Genomic DNA, 20,164 nt, shown 5'->3' on the forward strand with positions numbered 1-20,164 from the left:
TCATTATAAGACACCATCAAGAAAAAAAAAAGATGTGACCATATTTGGAAAAAGCCTCTTTGCAGAGGCTTATAACACACCCCTGACTACAGGATACAAATAACTAAAGAGATGGTAAATTTTGAAAATCAGTACATCTTAGAATCGAAATGCGCTGTCAATTGTCTTCATGGAGCTCAAGTGGAAGGGCCTGAGGTTGTGTTGGTCGATTGTTAGTGCCTTGTTTTGCTGTCTTCTTAGTAACAAACGTGCTGCGTGGGACTAACATCCTGGAACTTACAAAATGGGTGCGGTCAGATGACCAGCCAGCCTTCCAGCTTCCTGGGCTCCACCTGGCACCCCCTCCAGGTGTGACAGTCTCCCGAGAGGTGTTCCACAAAGTCAGAGGCAGGAAGACTGGCCAGAGCAGATTCCCACACAGCGAGCAGGCATCTCTGCTCAGGTCCTGGGAAAAAGGAAACTGGGAGGCCGATCGCATGGGAAACTAGAGCTAAAGCCCGAATGCGCTGCCCTTTCAGCCTTCGAGCATTCAGAGGAATCCCAATGTGGGTGGGTTCACCACTACAATCAGCCTTGCCCACCCACTCATCGGTTCAGCCACAAAAGTTGTTCCTACAGTTAAGAAAACTATGCAAAACTTGAAGCGAAAAAGCTCCCTTCAGGGCTTCCCTGGTGGCGCAGTGGTTGGGAGTCCGCCTGCCGATGCAGGGGACACGGGTTCGTGCCCCGGTCTGGAAAGATCCCACACGCCACGGAGCGGCTGGGCCCGCGAGCCATGGCCGCTGAGCCTGCGCGTCCGGAGCCTGTGCTCCGCAACGGGAGAGGCCACAGCGGTGAGAGGCCCACGTACAGCAAAAAAAAAAAAAAAAAAAAAAGTTCCCTTCAAGGTCCTAGTTGGGCACCATCTAACAAGCCTGCCTAAGGGTCGCCTGGGATCTCATTTTGTTCAACTCTTCTTTTTTTAATTTTTTTGTCTGAATCGCACAGCTTGCGGGATCTTAGTTCCCCGACCAGGGATTGAACTCGGGACCCCGGCAGTGAAAGCGCCGAGTCCTAACCACTGAACAGCCAGCGAATTCCCTCAACTCTTTTCTTTTGCTGAAGGCTCAGACTCTGTAAAGTCAGATGCAGAACTTGTGGAAGATTGATACGGTGCAAATGATATTTGTTTGGCAGAAAAGATAACCCCAAAGGTTTTGGTTTTATTGCCCTGTCCACGTTGAGCCAGTTTTGTGTTAGGCTGAATTATATAAAATTGCAGTGTTGGAAGTGCAAAAAATGGTTGCATATCGGCAATATCAAGCCCATATCTAACCTTGCAAAGTTACATACACAAAGCTGGCCAGTGGTAGATGTTAAAGCTGGGTCAAGATAAAATGCTTTTGTCCACTCTTTATTTATTTATTTTTTGGAAACAGCTTTTTATTAAACAGCGAAGCATAACGGCAACACAACTTCAAATGTTTGAAAACTTCAAATGTTTGAAAATTAGGTCACAAAGGGATGCAAAATGTTTGCAGTATGACTATTATATATTCATACAGCTAAAGTCATCAAATCTTACACCAATACAAACATTAAGATTATTCTATGATTAGCCTAAATTTAATAACCATAAACTATATTAGTGGATCTCTCTTCCTATTTAATATTTTAACATTACTTCTGATACTGATTTCTTTACCAAATGGAATCTACAAACTAATATATATATATTTCTTTTACAAACTAAATTTAAAAAACTGTTAAATGACTAAAACTCTGCAAACCAGTAGTTGGGTTTACAGAAAATTCTGGGAGAAGTAGATAAAATACTGAGAAAGCATCAATTAGTATACATGTAAAACTCTCCCATTTTATTCATGATTCTGATACTAAAACATTTTTAAGCGACTTTGCAAAGTTGATCATCTGGGTACTGCAAATAAACCTGAGACCAAACTTTACTCCCTTCTAGGTGTGGTTTACATAAGGTTAGCCAAACTTAATCCATTTTCTTATATATTCCCCCCCAAATCTAATCTGTGCCAGAGATACCGCAAATCTGGACTAAAAACATTTGGAGATGGTTACAAGTACTTACCAAGGATTGAATACTTTTCCTACCCTATTTCTATTTTTCCTCAAAATTTTCTATTTCAAACACACACACAACCAGAGCTCGTCTTTTCAGATATCAAGTGGATTATTTTGTGCAAAGGAAGTTTTTTTTTTTTTTTTTTGGTACGCGGGCCTCTCACTGTTGTGGCCTCTCCCGTTGTGGAGCACAGGCTCCGGACGCACAGGCTCAGCAGCCATGGCCCACGGGCCCAGCCGCTCCACGGCACGTGGGATCTTCCCGGACCGGGGCACGAACCCGTGTCCCCTGCATCGGCAGGCAGACTCTCAACCACTGCGCCACCAGGGAAGCCCCAAAGGAAGTTTTTAACGACAAATCTTCCCAATACAATCATTCAGTTTCAAAGAAAAATCTTCATCTTTATAGCCCCCGTTTTCAATTGATTAAACAGAAACCAACTATCCTATCTTATTACTAAATATAACAAATAAGCCCTAAACTGAGAAAGTATCTTACTTTGGTTAAGTTTCAACAGAGTTCGGGCTACTCTCTTAGAAGATTAACTAAAATTACTTTTTACAAATGTGAAACCAATTTTTTGCTTAGGGGAAGGAAAATGGGAAGAAAGCAAATGGAGAAGAGGCACACGATGGTGGACAGGGTATATAAAGCTGTGCATTCAGTACATGATTTTGGTCACTTTTTCACAACACGGTGGTTATCTTCTTGTATCTCTACCTATGCCTACAATAAAAGACAATGCTAAACCTATAAATCAAAGCAAGTTTGATATAACATTCATTTTCAAGTTTCACAAATATATGCATTTCTAATTATAAAGTCTCTACAATACGTCTGCACATTTTTGTAGACTAACATAATACACGAACTCATGGAAGTCTCCTGTTATGCTCTTAATTTTGCTTAGATCTGACATTATCTTCGTAAATACTCAGTGAAGCCACAGACAAAAGTACTATAACTTTTGGAATCTATCCAAGTTTTAAAGAAAAAAAGGTCAGCAGCAATTCCGTAAGACATAAGGGATATCAATCCCTTATTTTCTTTTGCTTTTTGTATCAGTTGTTTGAAAAACACTAGAAGCTGACATGAGGTTTTCTATCTATTGTCCAAGAACTTGGTTTTCTGATTTTAGCTTCAGATTTTCTTCCTTAACTGCATCTACTCTTGCAGAGAGATCTTCAAGTGTGTGTTGGAGTTCCAACACTTGGTTAATAAGTCATGTTTTTTCCTCCGGTTCCACCTGATTTTCAGCATCGACTGCATCCATGTCAGCATTCATCACCTTCAGTAACAAAACTTCTGGGCCTTGGATACAAAATTCTTGGTGAATGGTCTGCCATTTGAGGCACCGGCAGGGGGAGGGATCCAGAGGATACCTCAGGTCTGGACACTTGGACCAACTGGCCCACTCTTTATTTGCTAGTCTCTGCCATCTATGATTGGCTTTAATAACTTGTTGATTTTCTCCTTAATGAGTTAAATCAATCTCTGACACACGCTCACTATGTATTTGTATGAGAATTATGTTTTTCACGTCTATCCATCCTAAGAGACTTGACGACTGTGGGCCCTTGGCCCTGTGTGTGTATAGGGTGAGGGGTGTGGGTCACTTAACCTCTCTGGACTTCAGTTGCCTCAAGCATTCAATACATCAATGGATTTCTAACGCCTCTTCTGGCTCAAACTCTTGGTGACGGCCAGCTGCCCCCCTTAGCCTTTCCGGAATGCAGTGGCATAAATATCTAAGTCACATTCACTTCCCTTTTACCACCTCCAGCTTCCTACCGAGCAGCTGCCTGCACAGGGCTTTCAATAAGCCCTGGAGGAGAAATAATGACTCCCCCTTTCTGGAAGTCAATCTGAATGTATATATCTGCAACTCAGTATGCAAACGATTGAATTCAGCATTTCCAATTCTAGGAATTGATCCAAAGAAGCAATCAGGTATATGTTAAAGAAGGTTCTTGGGAGCATCATTTATAATCATGAACAATGGAAAAAGGACTAAGTGTCTAATAACAGTGGCCTCCTTAAAAGTGTGGTACAGCAAGGTACTGGAATATTATACAGCCCTTAAAACGGTGATTCTGTCATATATATATATACACACACATATATATGTTTATTGATATGTCAGTATATAAATACAGAGACCTGTTATTCAGTGGGAAAGAAAGTTGTATGTATTCTCTGAGCCCATTTATGTAATGTATTTATCTATGGATTAATATAATACACTAGAATTACAAACAGAGAAAGCAAAATCCTGTATCCATCAGCATCAAGATCCTCACAGGGCTCATTTCCAGGTGGTGCAATTAAAGAGGGCACAATATAGGTGATATTCTCGCTCTTCTTTACGTTAAGAATTTTTTCTGCAATAGCTTTTTCTTTTTTTCCATAGGAAAAATAGCTATCTTCTTTGGGAAAAAGAGAAGTAAAAGAACAGTTCAACGGGTGGAATTCATACAGAGCCTGGAGTTAACAGCCTAGCAGTTAGATCAGTCTTCAGAGCTCCTGGGTTTGGCAATATGACAGTCGGCCAGTAGGTGCTCAAAGTTGCCAAATGGAAGTGCCAGGAATATACCGCTTGGTTGGTGCAGGCCTTGATAAAACTAAGGAAATGGGATGCTCTGCCAGTTGTCATGGCCTGAGCTAATGAATTATGTTCCTCTCCCCTCGAGGCCGGGTTGACGCTCAGAGCTGTACCTCACCCACACAGCCCACCTTTTTTTTTTTTTGACAAGTCTACTCAATTACAGGCCAGGGGTTAACTTCAGCATGGAATCAGAGTCACTCCTCATTCCAAAACATCAGTTACATGTAAGGAAGTTTTCTCTCTCTCTCTTTTTTTTTCCCTAGCTACAAAAAGCAGTGCAAACTCTGAGCTGTAATTTTCCTGTGCCCACTGTCTCTGCTCAGCCCACCCCAGTGCTACTAATTTCAAATGCACTGAGAGTGTTTCAAGTGGCATTTCTTCAAATGTTTTCACCCAACACTAGCAGTGTGGGATGTGAACAGGCGTGATTCCAAAACAAGAGTTACTGCTCCAGTAACATTGGAAATAGCCAATGAAACTGGGTTAAACATTCAATTAAACAAGTTCACGTGGACTCCTCAAAACCTTTTAAGAAGCCGGTGTAAGTGAGGGTCTCCAGGAAGAGAACAGAGTGTGTAGGATTCCACAGCCTTCTTGATCTTTTTTTTCTTTTAATTTTTATTTTATATTGGAGTATAGTTGATTAACAATGTTTTGTTAGTTTCAGGTGTACAGCAAAGTGAGTGAGTTATACATATACATATATCCCCTCTTTTTTTAGATATTTTTCCCATATAGGCCATTACAGAGTCCTGAGTAGAGTTCCCTGTGCTATACAGTAGGTCCTTATTAGTTCTCTATTTTATATATAGTGGTGTGTATATATCAATCTCAAACTCCCAGTCTATCCCTCACCCAACTCTTCCCCCACTGGCAACCGTAAGTTCATTCTCTAAGTCTGTGAGTCTGTTTCTGTTTTATAAATAAGTTCATGTGTCTTATTAGTTTTTTAGATTCCACTTATAAGCCCTTCTGGTCGTTAAGACTCTGTTGAGGACACTTTCCGAGGAGCAGTGTTCTACAGAAACTCTTAAGGAAATGCTGACTTGAGGAGATGCTGACATGGCCCCTAGGAATAGTAACTGCCGTATTTGGAATTTCAATTTTAATTTTTTTTTAAAAAAGAGAAATGGAGTAAGGATTCAAGGGGAAAGTAACAGGAGAGGAGACATGAACCTCCAACTTGCAACATGAAGATGAAAAATTTAGAATCGATCATCAAAAATGTTTTTTCTGTAAATCGAGTATGACAACATCCTCTGAGCACATATATTTAATTTAGGGAAGGAAGAAAGCAGAGGGATTATGAAAAGGGACTCTGGATTGTAAGACAATGTAAAGTCTGGTCATTTTCAGTCTCCTGAAGACGATTAGTAACTCGCAGGCGATGAATCATTGAGGCTTTGAAACTGACTAAAATGCAAAGGCTTTGTTCCTCATCAGGACCTGGAGCTCTGATGTAGATGTCGGCCGAGGCACCCCAGAACTTCAGATGGGATACAGGCAGCAGGTACAGGTAGCACCCCGCCCGTACCTCCCGGGGTCGCTGCTCCCTCAGGCTCCACTGCAAGCACGTGGACGCCTCTGCCCAAGGCTGCAGATGCTCTGTGGGCGGATGAGGTCAGAGCAGGAGGGCCTCCATGCACAGATACCCCAGCTTCCCCTCACCCAGGAGGGACAGTTCTGATGCTCACTATACAGTCTCCCCAAGGACCCCAGCGGGACTGAGCCCCAGTGGCTGTTCTCCCTTCTCTGTCTCACCTCCCTACGCCCCGACCTGAGCTTCTGGTGGTCACCTCCCAAACAGGCTGCTGGTGTTCATAACCTGTCTCTGAACCTGCGTCTGGGGACCCCAACCAGTGTGGTTATTTTCGCTATAAATTCAGAGCAAGGCCTCTCAGGTTACCTCCTCCACCTGAGGCAGCTGGGTGCCTTGGTCCCTCCCTAATGTTCCCAGGTAACAGGTATACGCGGGACTATTCCTGCAACTCTGCTTACGTAAAGTGACCAGAATGGGGCACAGCGTTCCAGCGCTAGCTTGGCCTCATCTCTCCTCTACACAAACAGGACAAGTTTGATAAAGAGGGTCTCAACCCTCTTTATCATTCAGAATGAAACTAGCAGAATAATATTCCCCAGACTAGTATTCCCCAAACTGGGATGCACACGTGCATCACTTGGGGATCCTGTCAAAAACGCAGGTCTTGGTTCCTAGGTTTGGGGTAGGGCCTGAGATTCTGCATTTCAACAAACTCCTTGGCTGACGTGGAACAAGGTTGTAGGGGTCCAAGAGCCCTGAGGACAAAACCAATATATATGTATATATATAGGTTAATCAACTCGAATTGTTTTAAGACTTCCATTCACTAATTTAATTCAGCTGCTCAGCTGCAAACAAGAGAACAGCTGTTGAAAAGTCCTTCTGATGGTGGGAAAGTACATATTTGGCATATCTGGACACCAAAGATGTCCACGCACAGCACGGAGAGATAGCAGATTTGGAATGAGAGCCACTGTCAACACACATTTATTGAAGATCGGCCACCTTTGGGGAACTGGGCTCAATGGACACTGAAAGACATTGTCCCTGTCCCTAAAAAGGCTTACAATGTGACCGGAAAGGTAAGACAGAGAAAAGTAACAGGAAACACATGCCTGGTGAGTGGCCACAGCCGGTAGTGACTTGGACAACTTTAATTGGTCCTAAGTCACAGTGCCGCCCCTCTGCTCACCAAGCAGACTGCATGGCCCCTGCCCCAGTGGGCAGACACCAGGAGCTGCATTTTGCAAGAGACTCAGGCTTAACTTCACACACTCCCCACAACACACATGCTCATGTACCTTGTGGGTGATGTTCCTCTATTAGGGACGTTTTAATGTTCGTACTCAGGGCAAGAGAACTAAAAACTTTTAGAGGGTCTTCCCTGGTGGCGCAGTGGTTAAGAGTCCGCCTGCCGATGCAGGGGACACGGGTTCGTGCCCCGGTCCGGGAAGATCCCACATGCCACGGAGCGGCTGGGCCCGTGAGCCATGGCTGCTGCGCCTGCACGGCCGGAGCCTGTGCTCCGCAACGGGAGAGGCCACAACAGTGAGAGTCCCGCGTACCGCAAAAAAAAAAAAAAAAAAAAAACTTTTAGAAGCAGAATCCATCCCACGTTCATAGCGGCCTTACTCGCAATAGGTGGAAGGGGGAAGCAGCCCACATGGTCACCAACAGATGAATGGATAAACAAGATGCGGTTTATACACATAATCAAATACTGTTCTGCCTTACAAAGGAAGGAAATTCTGATACATGCTCCGTCGTGGGTGAACCTGGAGGACATGATGCTGAGTGAAATAAGCCAGTCACAAAAGGACAAACATTGTACGATTCCACGGATGTGAGGTTCCTAGAGTATAATCAAGTTCATAGAGACAGGCAGTAGAATGGTGGCTGCCAGGGGCTGGTGGGGAGGAAGGAAGGGGAAGTGAGTGTTTAATGGGTACGGAGTTTCAGTTTGGGAAGATGTATAGGTTTTGAAGACGGATGGTTGGGACGGGGGTACAATAATGTGAATGTACTTAATGCAACAGAAATGCACACTTAAATATGGTTAAAACGGTCAATTTTATGTATGTTTTACCACAGTTAAAAACCAGAATCCATAAAAGTCAGAAAACAGGGTTTCAGAGTTTTTTTGTTTTGTCTTTTTTACAGATCTGTGCTACAGGGACTGTCTTTGGAGGAAATAAGCTACAATGGCCCAGCTCCAGCTTCTAAACCCTGGGGTCCCCTAAGAAGGTAACGGTCGTCTGAAGCGAAGCCCCAGAGGGTCCGAGATGTGAAGAGGTGTGACCTCTGGAGAGCCTGTCCACTGATTCCACAGCTACGGACCCAGGGCCTCTTGATGCCGGGATAAAATGCAGCCCCTGTGGTCATGTGTCCCTACACCTCGGCATCTTCTGTCTCCTGATGACACCAAACACTCAGGATGGAGAACAGCCTGATGTTCACACACCAAGATGGTTAGGAGTGACCATCCCAGCCCAGGATACTGGGAATCTTCCCAATGCTGGACAAGCCTCCTGGAACCAGGCGGCTGGGCTGAGACCCTCCAGGAGGGAAGAGCTGATCTTACAACAGGTGCATCGACCTGCAGGCCTGAGGTCGGGGCCGGAGCTAGAGAGCTGGGTCCAACCCCACATGCCTTCCTTTGGTGCCTACAAGCAATGCCCGAAAGCTCTCGCCTGGTTTTGGATCTGAGCATTTTGGTTCAGACAAGAAACTTGTCTATGGCCAGATGACTTCTGTGAGCATATGGAAGGCCCTTGAACTCTTCTTGCAACTTTTTATTGAAATTGTATAGCATGTATATGTGATATTATATAACATACGTGATAGTATATAATACAAAGAATCCTTTGTGCCATTGTCACAACTCTGCTGTAAATTTGAAATGATATCACTCAAAACCCTCACCCCCTACCCCCGGGGCGGGGTGGGGGGGAATTAACGTACTTAAGAATGAAAACCAGGCTGCCAGATGTAGAGAATGGACTTGAGGACACAGGGGGTAAGGGTAAGCTGGGTCGAAGTGAGAAAGTAGCATGGACATATATACACTACCAAATGTAAAATAGATAGCTAGTGGGAAGCAGCCGCATAGCACAGGGAGATCAGCTCGGTGCTTTGTGTCCACCTAGAGGGGTGGGATAGGGAGGGAGGGAGGGAGACGCAAGAGGGAGGGGATATGGGGATATATGTATATGTATAACTGATTCACTTTGTTTTACAGCAGAAACTAACACAACACTGTAAAGCAATCATATGCCAATAAAGATGAAAAAAACCCAAAAAACAAAACAGGCTGCCAGGAATCACTTCCCTAATTTCTCCCAGCTCATCTCCAAAGCTCACTTTGCACACTTTTCTTGCTGGGAAATCTCTGCTTTGGAAAGTTCAGGCAGCTCTGTTCCTCACCCTCAAAATCTGCCTCTAAGTACGCTTGGACCCCTAGACAGAGGAAGTGTGGCCGACACACCTCTTCCTGCACAGGCCACTGGGCTCCAAGGCCTGGTTGTGCCATGGCCCCTGGGCACCCTGACCACACCGAGCTGAGCCCCTTCACAGGGGCTCCTGCTTAGCCCCCTGGCGAACCAAGGTTCAGGGGTCCCCAGGCAGACCCGCCAAGCTTCCTGATGAGCCCCAGAACCACACAGCCCTGGTTGGAAGGCCAGCTTGGGCTCCTGCCGCCTGGGGGACCCGTGGGGGAGACCGTAACCTCCCTGAGCCTCAGTCTTCTCATCTGTAAAAGGGGTGATGATCACTTGGTGGGGGGATGAATGGGAACCAGCGTAGGGAAGGCGCCCGCACATCTGTGGCCATAAGAGCCCCAGCCGGTGGTGGGTGGAGGCTGCTGACCCCGGCACTTGGCTGTCAAACGTTTCCAAGAAGGAAGCATTTTAATTTCATCATAGAGTTAACTTGCGTGTCACGTGGGGAAAATAAAAAAATATTTTAAATTATATACAAATGGTGGTGGTGGGTCAGAATTTTTCAGGCTTTGGGAAACTCTAAAGGCATTTAGTGTGGTCTTGGGGTAGGGCAGGAAAGCACCGTAGGGTGAGTGGCAGGGGTGAAGGAGACAGGGAGGGTGGCTCGGGGGGGAGATTCTGAAATGGGCTGCACTGGGGACAGGTGTTTTATGTCCTTTAGTAGATTACTTGAGAGCAGGCATAGTGTTCCCTGTGGGGATTTTTTTCTGCCACTCAAGCCCGAAATACAGCTCCTTCAAACAGGAGATGCTCATCAAATGACCACGAATGGAAATGAAGCATTACCTTCTTCGGCCTGACAGTCATTTCTCTCTCTCCAGTCTGATTCTGAAAAACTCTGAACTTTTGAACTTGAAGCCTTAGTTATAAATGATGATGTCTTTGCGCTCCTCGAATTATCCCCAACTCTCATTCACTTGTATGCCCCGCGATGAGAGATTCTTTCCGCACCATGATTCTAGTTACCAGTGGGTTAGTCTCCCCCTCTCTCTGATGTCCAAAGTCTTTCTGAAGTTCTTATGTACAGAACATAATGTGACGCTTCTTAGATGAGTCTTATCAGGCCTTGAAGCGGTAGCTCTATGGATATGACGGGTGAAGGAGAGACAGAAGCTGTCCTAACTGGGGAAGTCTCAGGACATCCACGTCACATGTCACAGGACAGGTAAAAAATATGCTTTGTCAACCAGCTTCAGCCAATGGCAGCTACCACTTAATGGGTACCACCCATCATGTCATTTATTTAATGCTCACATCATCCCGGTGTGATAGGTCTGGGGCTTTTCGTAACCCTATTTCACAGATGAGGAAACTGAGGTTTGGAGAGTTTGTCCCACATCAAGCAGGTGGTAACGGAGCAACAGGGCTTGGCAGACAGGGTTCTTAGACCTGCAGAGCCATGACCTTCCCACGAGTCTTTTCTTTTGTGTAAGGATGCACATCTTTGAGGCACTGAAGGTAATACTGGGCTTTGCTACAGTGGAGACGGCTGACGTGTGCACCCCTGGGAAGCTCCTGTTGGCTATCCCCAGGATGAACTTACCAGCTTCATCTCAGACCCTGGGGCTCCCCAGGACATCCCGAGCTCAGCCTTCCTGCATCTGTCTCCTTTTTGGCTCCTGAGCATTTCCTTTCCTCTGCAGATAAGTGGAGTCTGAAGCTGCTCTCATGCCCAGCTGAAGGCTTGCCCAGAAGCCAGGGCTCAAGGCTGGTACGGAAGCTCCCCTGGTAAGAGCCCAGGGCAACTCCCAGCCGCCTGGCATCTCGTTAGGGACCCGCCCTTCCCGAGGACGGCTTTGACAGTCCCTCCAACATGGATGTCATATATCAGAGGTCCTTGGAGGCCTCTGGACACACTCGGCTATGTTTTGTCTGACTCGCCCCACGTGGGCTTGTCCTGTCTTTTATAACTAAAATGGTTCAGCATTTAAACATATGATGTTTCCTACAAAAAAATCAGGAGGTTTCCATAAAAATCTAGGTTTCTAGCTTCTTGAAACTGAAAAACTCTGGGCCGTGGTGATGCTGACCTCTTTATACGGGATATCTGCTTCCAGTTTGCCTCAGTCCCCACCACTCCCTACTGTTCGCCAATACTGAGGCCAAAGGTCAGTGCTCAATTACCAACTTGCACCTGGGAGGGCTCGACTGGTTTAGGTTACGCGCCTGGCCCCTGCAGGCACCAGAGGTCGAGAGCACTGGTATATTCACTCTGGCTACTTCTGATGATCTATAGGAGGCAGGGAATGTGGTTCGGGAAAGTGCATGGGCCACGCCCTTGGAGACCAGGCCCTCAGTGGCCCTGCCATGTGTTCATCTGTAAACTGGAGACGCTGCTACCCACACTCAAGATTGCCTTTGAGAATTCAGTTGCAAAATGCAATTATCTCCCAAGTCAGGGCTCAGCAAACTCTTCCTACAGAGGGCCAGAGGGTCAATATGTTAATCTCCAGAGGCCGTATGGTCTCTGGAGCAACTTGGTTCCACCACCGTGGGATGGAAGCAGCCGTGCACAGCACCTCAGTGACCAGGTGTGGCTGTGTCCCCACCATGGAGACAGGTGCTGGCCGGGTCTGGCCTGAGGGTGGCAGTTTGCTGACTCTGCCCTAAGTGACTGTCCGGTTGCCTGGGTGTCTGCCCTCCAGTCTACTCCGCATATTTCAGGTAGAGAAGTTATTTCAAAAACTCTGGGGCGGTCCTGAGCAACAAATACACACCGAGACCTCACAACATTCCTAAACGCCTTGCCTTCAAGTGGCAGCTGGCTCTGGTCCAGCGTTCCCAGGGCCGATTCTGAGAAGGTTCAGAGAAGGAAAACACGAAGTCCACGGCTCCAGACGGGCCAAGACCACATGCACAATAAATATGAGAAGGTGGAGGGTGAGGCAGAGTGAACCGGAGGTGATGGGGAGACTCGGGAGGCGTTTTGGGAGAGGGGAGAAGAGATGTTTCTGGAGGGAGTGGCCAGGCACGGGGACACGGGTGGGTTGACCAGCAAGCTGAGCTGTGCTGGGTGGGAGGCCCACTCTGCACCCTATGAGGGGCGGGGGCCAGGGAAGATGTGAATTGCACTCTGGTTTTCTTGGTTGATGGATTAAAGACAGGGTGCTGTCGCCAAGCTTTCCGAGGGCTGCACACGTGTTGGATCATGTCACTCCCTCTCCCCCAAATGCTCATGGCTTCACTGCACTAAGAATGATTCCCAGGTCCTCACCCAGTCAGCACAATGGCCCTGGCTACTCCCCCCGCACCGGGCCCTTACCTCATGCCCACCCCCGTCTCCCAACGCCCAGACACTGGCCACCCTGCTCTTCTTTCAGAGGCTCAGGCCCTGCTCCCCGGCTTGTGTGCTTCCCCCTTGTCTGGGAATACTTTTCTCCCTGCCTCTTTCTCTCCTGCAGGGTTCAGCTTAAACACCACCTCCTCAACGAGCCCTCCCCCCTCAGGCCTTCCTGTCTGTCCTTCAAGCTCAAGTTTCTCTGATCGTTATCTGCTTCCCCATCACCACATGCTCGGTGCCCAGGGCTGGCCCTGCCACCATAGGTACTGAATCAATACAGGTTGAAGAAATGAACGATATATGGGTAATACACACATACATGCATTACACGCTTTTTCATTCATTCAGCGTATTTATTGAACACCTACTATTAATGGCCAGGACAGTGGGTGCTAACTACACTCACACTTTCCTTGCTTTCTTTACTTCTGGAAGACCTGCCCCAGAGATAGAGAAACCCCAGGAATGGGTTATTTCCTAATTGACATTGCAGACCAGGAGTTTTCAACTTCAGCACAGTGGAAATTTAGGGTCAGATGATTCTTTGTTCTGGCGGCTGCCTGTGTGTGATAGGAAGCCCGCCCGCTGCACACCCACCCAAGCTGTAACAACCAAAAGTATGTCCAGAGAACCAGCGGCCTGGACTGGACTGGCTGTCCTGGACCAGAACCCGGAGGGTCTGCATCTTCAGCCATCAGCGTCTCGGGAAACAAGCCCCGAACTGGGAAGTTCCACGAGAACTGGCCTGTTTCCACCTGAACTTAAGTAACACACACAGAATGTCAACACACCAATTCGACAAGGCTGCCAGGGGCCAGGTCTGAAACAAGACAGAACACACAGACACTCAAAACCACAAAAATGACTAAACGGCCCCCTCTTCTGACACACAGCGTCGCTGCTTCTGTAGCATTGGCGCCTTGACTCCCTCCATTCCTCCTGCCTCTGGATAAAACTCACTGCGCTGCCCAATCACGGGATTGCCCTCGCTTCCTGATGACACTCCAAGCCTCCTTCAGGGTTGCCAGATGAAAGACAGGGTGCCCAGTTAAATCTGAATTTTAGATAAACAGTGAATACTTTTTTTAATGTAAGTCTGTCCCCAATATTGCATAGGATGTACTTATGCTATATCTGAAATTCAAATTCAGCTGGTGTCCGGTATTTTTATTTGTCAATCTGCAAACTAATTCCTTAGAATCAGCCCAAATCCTATGCTTGAGGGTCCTTCTAGTATGTTCTCCGCAGTGGCAGCTGCTAGTAAACCCTGACTCTGGTGCACGCTGGGTTCCTGGGTGTCTTTAGAAAGAACAATCCCCACTTTTTGAGGCAGGAAACTCTGAGAGGCGGTCGTCCGAAAGGGATATCTGTGAGTGGCCAGCAGAGGACAGGCTGGGGGTGACAAGCAGGGAAAGTGGAGTCAGGCTCACATCGTAGTTAACCAGCACCCAATACAGGGGCTGCAACCTGGAAAGAGGTGTGCGGGGAGTATCTCATGTCAGCACTGGACGAGGCACAAGGTCGACAATTTAAGGCCCCGAGGGTGCTCGGTCCCATCCCTTCCAAGTTGAAGTACAGTCACCAGGGAACCACCACAGAATTGACAAGTGGTGTGACCCTGGGCAAGTTTTGTAACCTCTCCCGCTCTCAGTTTTCCCACCTGTAAAATGGGCATAACGATAGTGTGAGGAGTAAATAACTCAATGGGTTGAAAGTGCTTGGAACAGGCCTGGGAGAGTGTGAAACTAAACATAAATTTTTAAAAGTAGTTGAATAAGGAGGAAGGTGGGCTGTGCATGTGAAGTGGCACCAAGATGGTAGTTTTTGCCAAAATGCCAGGCATCCGGCAAAGGACATGCTGCTTCTGTTTGTTCTTCGGTTCCTTTGGCAAACGGCCGTGTAGACCAACAACAGAGTTAAAAAATTAACCTCCCCCAAGCCTTCCCGGGAGAGGGGAGGAGCCCACGTCTCTGAACCTCAGCTTAGAGAATATCAGAGCACCGGTGGGCAGGTGTCGGAGGCCTGGTGGGTGATTTGGCTTCTGGTTTACAGGGGCTGGGGCAGGTGCCTCAGTGTCTGTGTGCAGCCGCTCTTGAGAGAGTGAATGAAACATGGGCGTGGGGTGATGGCACAGACAGAATAAAACAGAACATCTTATCAGACGGTGGCAATTATTCCAAGGCTTGTAGAGAGTGAGTGGGCACAATCATCAAAGTACCATGTCTGAGCTCACAACTCCACTGGGAAGGTGATGTCACTGCATTTTCCAGACGGGGACATGGAGACAAGCCCAGAATTCAGCCATTTCTATGTTTTTTTTGTATCAGTCTGTTTAGTCATTCAAATCTAAGACATAGAGCAGTGATTCTCCAGCCTGACTCCCCCTGGCGAGCCTGTTAAAACGCAGACCACGGGCCCCAACCCCAACATCTGATTCCCACATTCCACAGTCCAAGAACCTGCATTTCTAAGACGTCTCCAGGTAAGCTGACGCGGGGAGCTGGCACCACACTTTGAGAACCACTAGTCGAGGCTGCCTCGGTAACAAACTCCGGGTGATGCCGACACTGCCGGGGACCACATTTCACGTGTCAATTACTTCCTAAAATGCAGGCAAATGCAGAGACACAGACTCTGGCATCTCACCTTGACAGGTTTACCTGGTGAATCGGTGTCTTCTGGTGGCTCCAAAAACAGGAATCACCAGGGCCCTTGTTAATGCCAGAGGCTTCCGTTCCCTCCCTTGGAGGTTCTGATTTATGGATATGAGACGGGCCTGGGAGTTTCTATGTTAACAAGAACCCACAGGGTTCTTTTCATTGTCATGCTCTGGCACTGTTTAACTAGGTCACCTAAAGATTATTTAATTATCTAAGGGGTGCACCTGTGTTTGACTTTGCTCTGTGCTGTTAATGAAGGACTCAGGCACTGTGAAGATACAAGTCAGCCTGCAGATTTCTGTTCAGAAAAAAAAAAGATTACCCCAAAGGACACAGTTTTATTGCCCTGTAGCACTACCACCAGTTTTGACTTGAACTTAGCAAACTTATTACAGAATGACTTTTTAAGTCAACTACAAATACATCATCTATCCAAGTGTTATTTGAATCAGCCTTACACTGGCCTCCTGGATTCACGCATGGTTTGAATACAGCTTTGACAGATGTTCCTTTTATATTGTATGAGGTGTTCATTTTATATTGCATGATTTAATTTTTCGAAAATCATACATTGAAACAAGAGTCCTTCAAACCTACATCTTCTTCCTTGGTATCCTCCTAATTATAAAAACTCAGAGTTACAAGTAAGTCTGTAGGAATAACGTGGTTGAGGGGACCTGGGGGAATCTATTTCACTCCCGATGTTTAAAAGGCAGAGCTCCTTGAAGCAAGTGAGAACGTGTTGTGGCCTAACACGCAACATTTAATATCAGAAGTGGATGGCCAACATGTGCTGGGAAACTACCCTCTAAAACCATGAGATCCATTGTTTTTGGAAACACGAACAGGAATTGCTGTCCAAAATGTTGAGGGCATTCCTAGAAAGTCAGGCCCTGGGTGGGGGTAGGGGTGCAGGGTGTGCGGCCTGTGTCCTGGAAGCATTTGGAGCAGATGGTGAAAGATATGCATGTGTGTCCAAAAAAAAGCCAACCAATGCTCCAGAAAGAGGCCACTGTCCCCATGACCTTTTTAGATGGAGTTTCCTGGGGGATCTCTCTGGAGAAGGGTGAAGCGATCAAAGTGGAACCCTCAGAAAGGCTACATGGGATGGGGGCGCCACATGAGAAAGTCAGGCAATTCCCACCCCTGCTGGGGACTAATAACCAGCCCCTGGCACTCCAACCTCCCTGGGCCTTAGTTTCACTATCTGTGAAAGGAGGAGGTATAGAGTCCACAAAACATAAGCCTTCACTCTCCAATACAGAAGCCACCTGCCACATGCGGCTGTGGAACCTTTGAAATGCTGCTAGCCTGAATCAAGATGCCCTCGGTGTAAAATACACACTGGATTTCAAAGGCGTGGTACTAAAAAAAAAAATGTAAAATATCCAATTAATATTTTTATATTGTTACATGTTGACATGACAATATTTTAGATATACTAAGTTAAATAAAATATATTATTAAAAAGCAATTTCGCCCGTTTTCTTAAATGTGGCTACTAGAACATTTAAAATGACATCTGCAGTTCACTTTGTATTTCTATGGGGCAGCACTGCTCTAAGGCCTCTCCAGGTGTAAGCATCTAGGAAGAAAGAAAAGACACACCGAATGCTGATATCAGGTATGCTTTGCCATATTATCATGAAGAATTAGCAAAACACTCTCTGACATAGATCGCAGCAAGATCTTTTTGATCCACCTCCTAGAGTAATGAAAATAAAAACAAAAATAAAATGGGACCGAATTAAAAGTTTTTGCACAGCAAAGGAAACCATCAACAAAATGAAAAGACAAACCACAGAATGGGAGAAAATATTTGCAAATGAAGCGACCAACAACGGATTAATCTCCAAAATATAGAAACATCTCATGAAGCTCTATAACAAAAAAGCAAACAACCCAATCAAAAAATGGGCAGAAGATCTAAATAGACATTTCTCCAAAGAAGACCTACAGATGGCCAAGAAGCACATGAAAAGATGTTCAGCATCACTAATTATTGGTGAAATGCAAATCAAAACTACAATGAGGTATCACCCCACACCAGTCAGAATGGCCATCATCAAAAAAATCTACAAACAATAAATGCTGGAGAGGGTGTGGAGAAAAGGGAACCCTCCTACGCTATTGGTGGGAATGTAAACTGGTGCAGCCACTATGGAGAACAGTATGGAGATTCCTTAAAAAAATAAAAATAGAACTACCATATGACCCAGCAATCCCACTACTGGGCATATACCCTGAGAAAACCGTAATTCAAAAAGACAGATGTACCCCAATGTTCATTGCAGCACTATTTACAATAGCCAGGACATGGAAGCAACCTAAATGTCTATCAACAGAGGAATGGATAAAGAAGATGTGGTACATATATACAATGGAATATTACTCAGCCATAAAAAAGAACAAAATAATGCCATTTGCAGCAAGGTGGATGGACTTAGAGATTGTCATACTGAGTGAAGTAAGTCAGACAGAGAAAGACAAATACCATATGATATTGCTTATATGTGGAATCTAAAGAAATGGTACAAACGAACCTATTTACAAAACAGAAGTTGAGTCACAGACGTAGAAAACAAACTTGTGGTTACCGGGGGGAAAGGGGGGGAGAAGGGATAAATTGGGAAATTGGGATTGACATATACACACTACTATATATAGAATAGATAACTAATGAGAACCTACTGTATAGCACAGGGAACTCTACTCAATACTCTGTAATGACCTATATGGGAATAGAATCTAAAAAAGAATGGTATAGGTATACGTAGAACTGCTCAGGGGGGCAATCACACCAGTCCTCTTCCCGCACCATTCTCCGCTCCAAGAGGATCCCCCTCGGGATCACGGACATGGCGATGAAAGACAGAACGAATCCCTCATGGCGGTGCTCGAGCTGTCCACCAGGCAGACACCCGCTCAGCCCACATGAGCTCCGTTGTCAATGGATAAAGAGGGTTGACACCAGCTTGGAAGGGAAGCTGGGAGCCTGATGGGGAGGGGTGGAAGGTGGGCAGGAGGAGGGACACAGCAGGTTTGGGCTACAGAGGCAGACCCGTGAGGGCACAGGGACAAGACCGGTGGAGAAAGAGCTGGGAGAAGGTGGAAGCACCGTCTGAAAGTCCTCGAATGTCAAGGTGAAGAGTACAGACCTGGTCCAGGGTGCAGCACGGAGCCGGGGTCTGCAAGCAGGCAACTCGGATGGATGGAACGATTGACAAGAAACAACCAAACAACCACATTCAGAGGTGGTGCAGACGGATTCCGGGCATCATCTGTGGTGTCCGCAAAGGGAAGAACGAGACCCTAAGCAGGGAGTTGGATGTAGGGAAGGGAAGGAGGGGTGGATCCTGAAGGCTCGAGGGGGATCTGCTAGCACTGGGCGCCTGGATGGGGTTGGGGAGGGGTGGCTTTGGAAGCTGGGCAATCCAGGAAAAGGAGGGTTCCAAGATGATGCTGAGTTTCTTGGCCCTCAGCCAGGACCACTTAGAACTCTTCCAACCCAGATGACGCCTTTCTTACTGTCTCTTTCACACAACACAGCCTTGCAATCTGACAGCTCTCCGTGTCCACGTCTATGACCATGTGCAGATAACTTTGCTGCCTTGTCTAGGGCATCACCTGTCTGCCCCCACATGTTTTCACAGACACCTTGCAGGGCAGGAAGATACTTTTCTCACGGGTGGTTGAGGAACATTAGCAACGATGCTGGGAAGGGCTGTGGACCATGTGTTTGTTCGGCACAGGATTTCTGTGGCCAGGCTTCCGGGAAGAGACTCCACGAGCACCATAACCCCGGGGCTTTGTCAATTACACCGGAATGCTCAGACCATCCACCTTACCCAGGACCCTTGCGTCCTGCAACTCATCTTGGTCACTTCCAGGAGCCAGGACAGATGCAAAACCACAAATCAAGGCTCGCTGCTCGTGGTTAGCAGCTCTGGCTTAAAAGCACACACTGGATAGGGGAAGATGACGCTGCAGAAGAGGTCTGCTGATTGTCTTTCAATGACCCACGCTTTGCACAAAATCACGTGAGCCCCAATAACCAAGAAAGGGATAATGAACATGTGGAATCCAGCTGTGAGCCAAGAATGTAACCACGAATCCCCACCTTATGAAGTAGTCCTACCTGGATGTAGGGCATCGCTGGTGTGGTGGAGGGCAGCCCTGCAGGGACACAAGAGGTTCACTGAGTCCCTAGATTCAACCCCGGCTCTACAGCAGAGGCCACTTCCTAGGAAAGACTGCGCTGGGGCCCCACTCAGGTCATCTGTCCTCAGAGTCCCTTTAACTTCTTTCACGAAGCATTGTTTTCTCTTATAATTCGTTATTATGGGTTTAATATTATATTTGATCAATATCCTTTTTTGGTACCAGACTGAAAGCCCCATGAAGTGGGATGGCTTCTGGCTTTTCTCTCCATGGTGCCTAGGACAGAGCCTGGCTGATCACAGGTGCTCCATCAATGTGAGTCAAAAAAAAGCATGACGAGTAAA

The 20,164-nt window shown here is 46.6% G+C and overlaps 1 protein-coding gene and 1 pseudogene across 2 annotated transcripts in view; both read right to left on the minus strand.

Moving 5' to 3' along the window:
* RIN2 (Ras and Rab interactor 2) overlaps nt 1-20,164 on the minus strand; it is a 221,964-nt gene that overhangs the window by 75,732 nt on the left and 126,068 nt on the right. The gene's annotated exons all lie outside the window — the stretch shown is intronic.
* On the minus strand, nt 3,117-19,812 carry LOC114893870 (annotated as a pseudogene).

Source organism: Monodon monoceros, unplaced genomic scaffold (assembly GCF_005190385.1).
Source record: "Monodon monoceros isolate NGI ecotype Baffin Bay Population unplaced genomic scaffold, NGI_Narwhal_1 Super_Scaffold_13, whole genome shotgun sequence".
NCBI lineage: Eukaryota > Metazoa > Chordata > Mammalia > Artiodactyla > Monodontidae > Monodon > Monodon monoceros.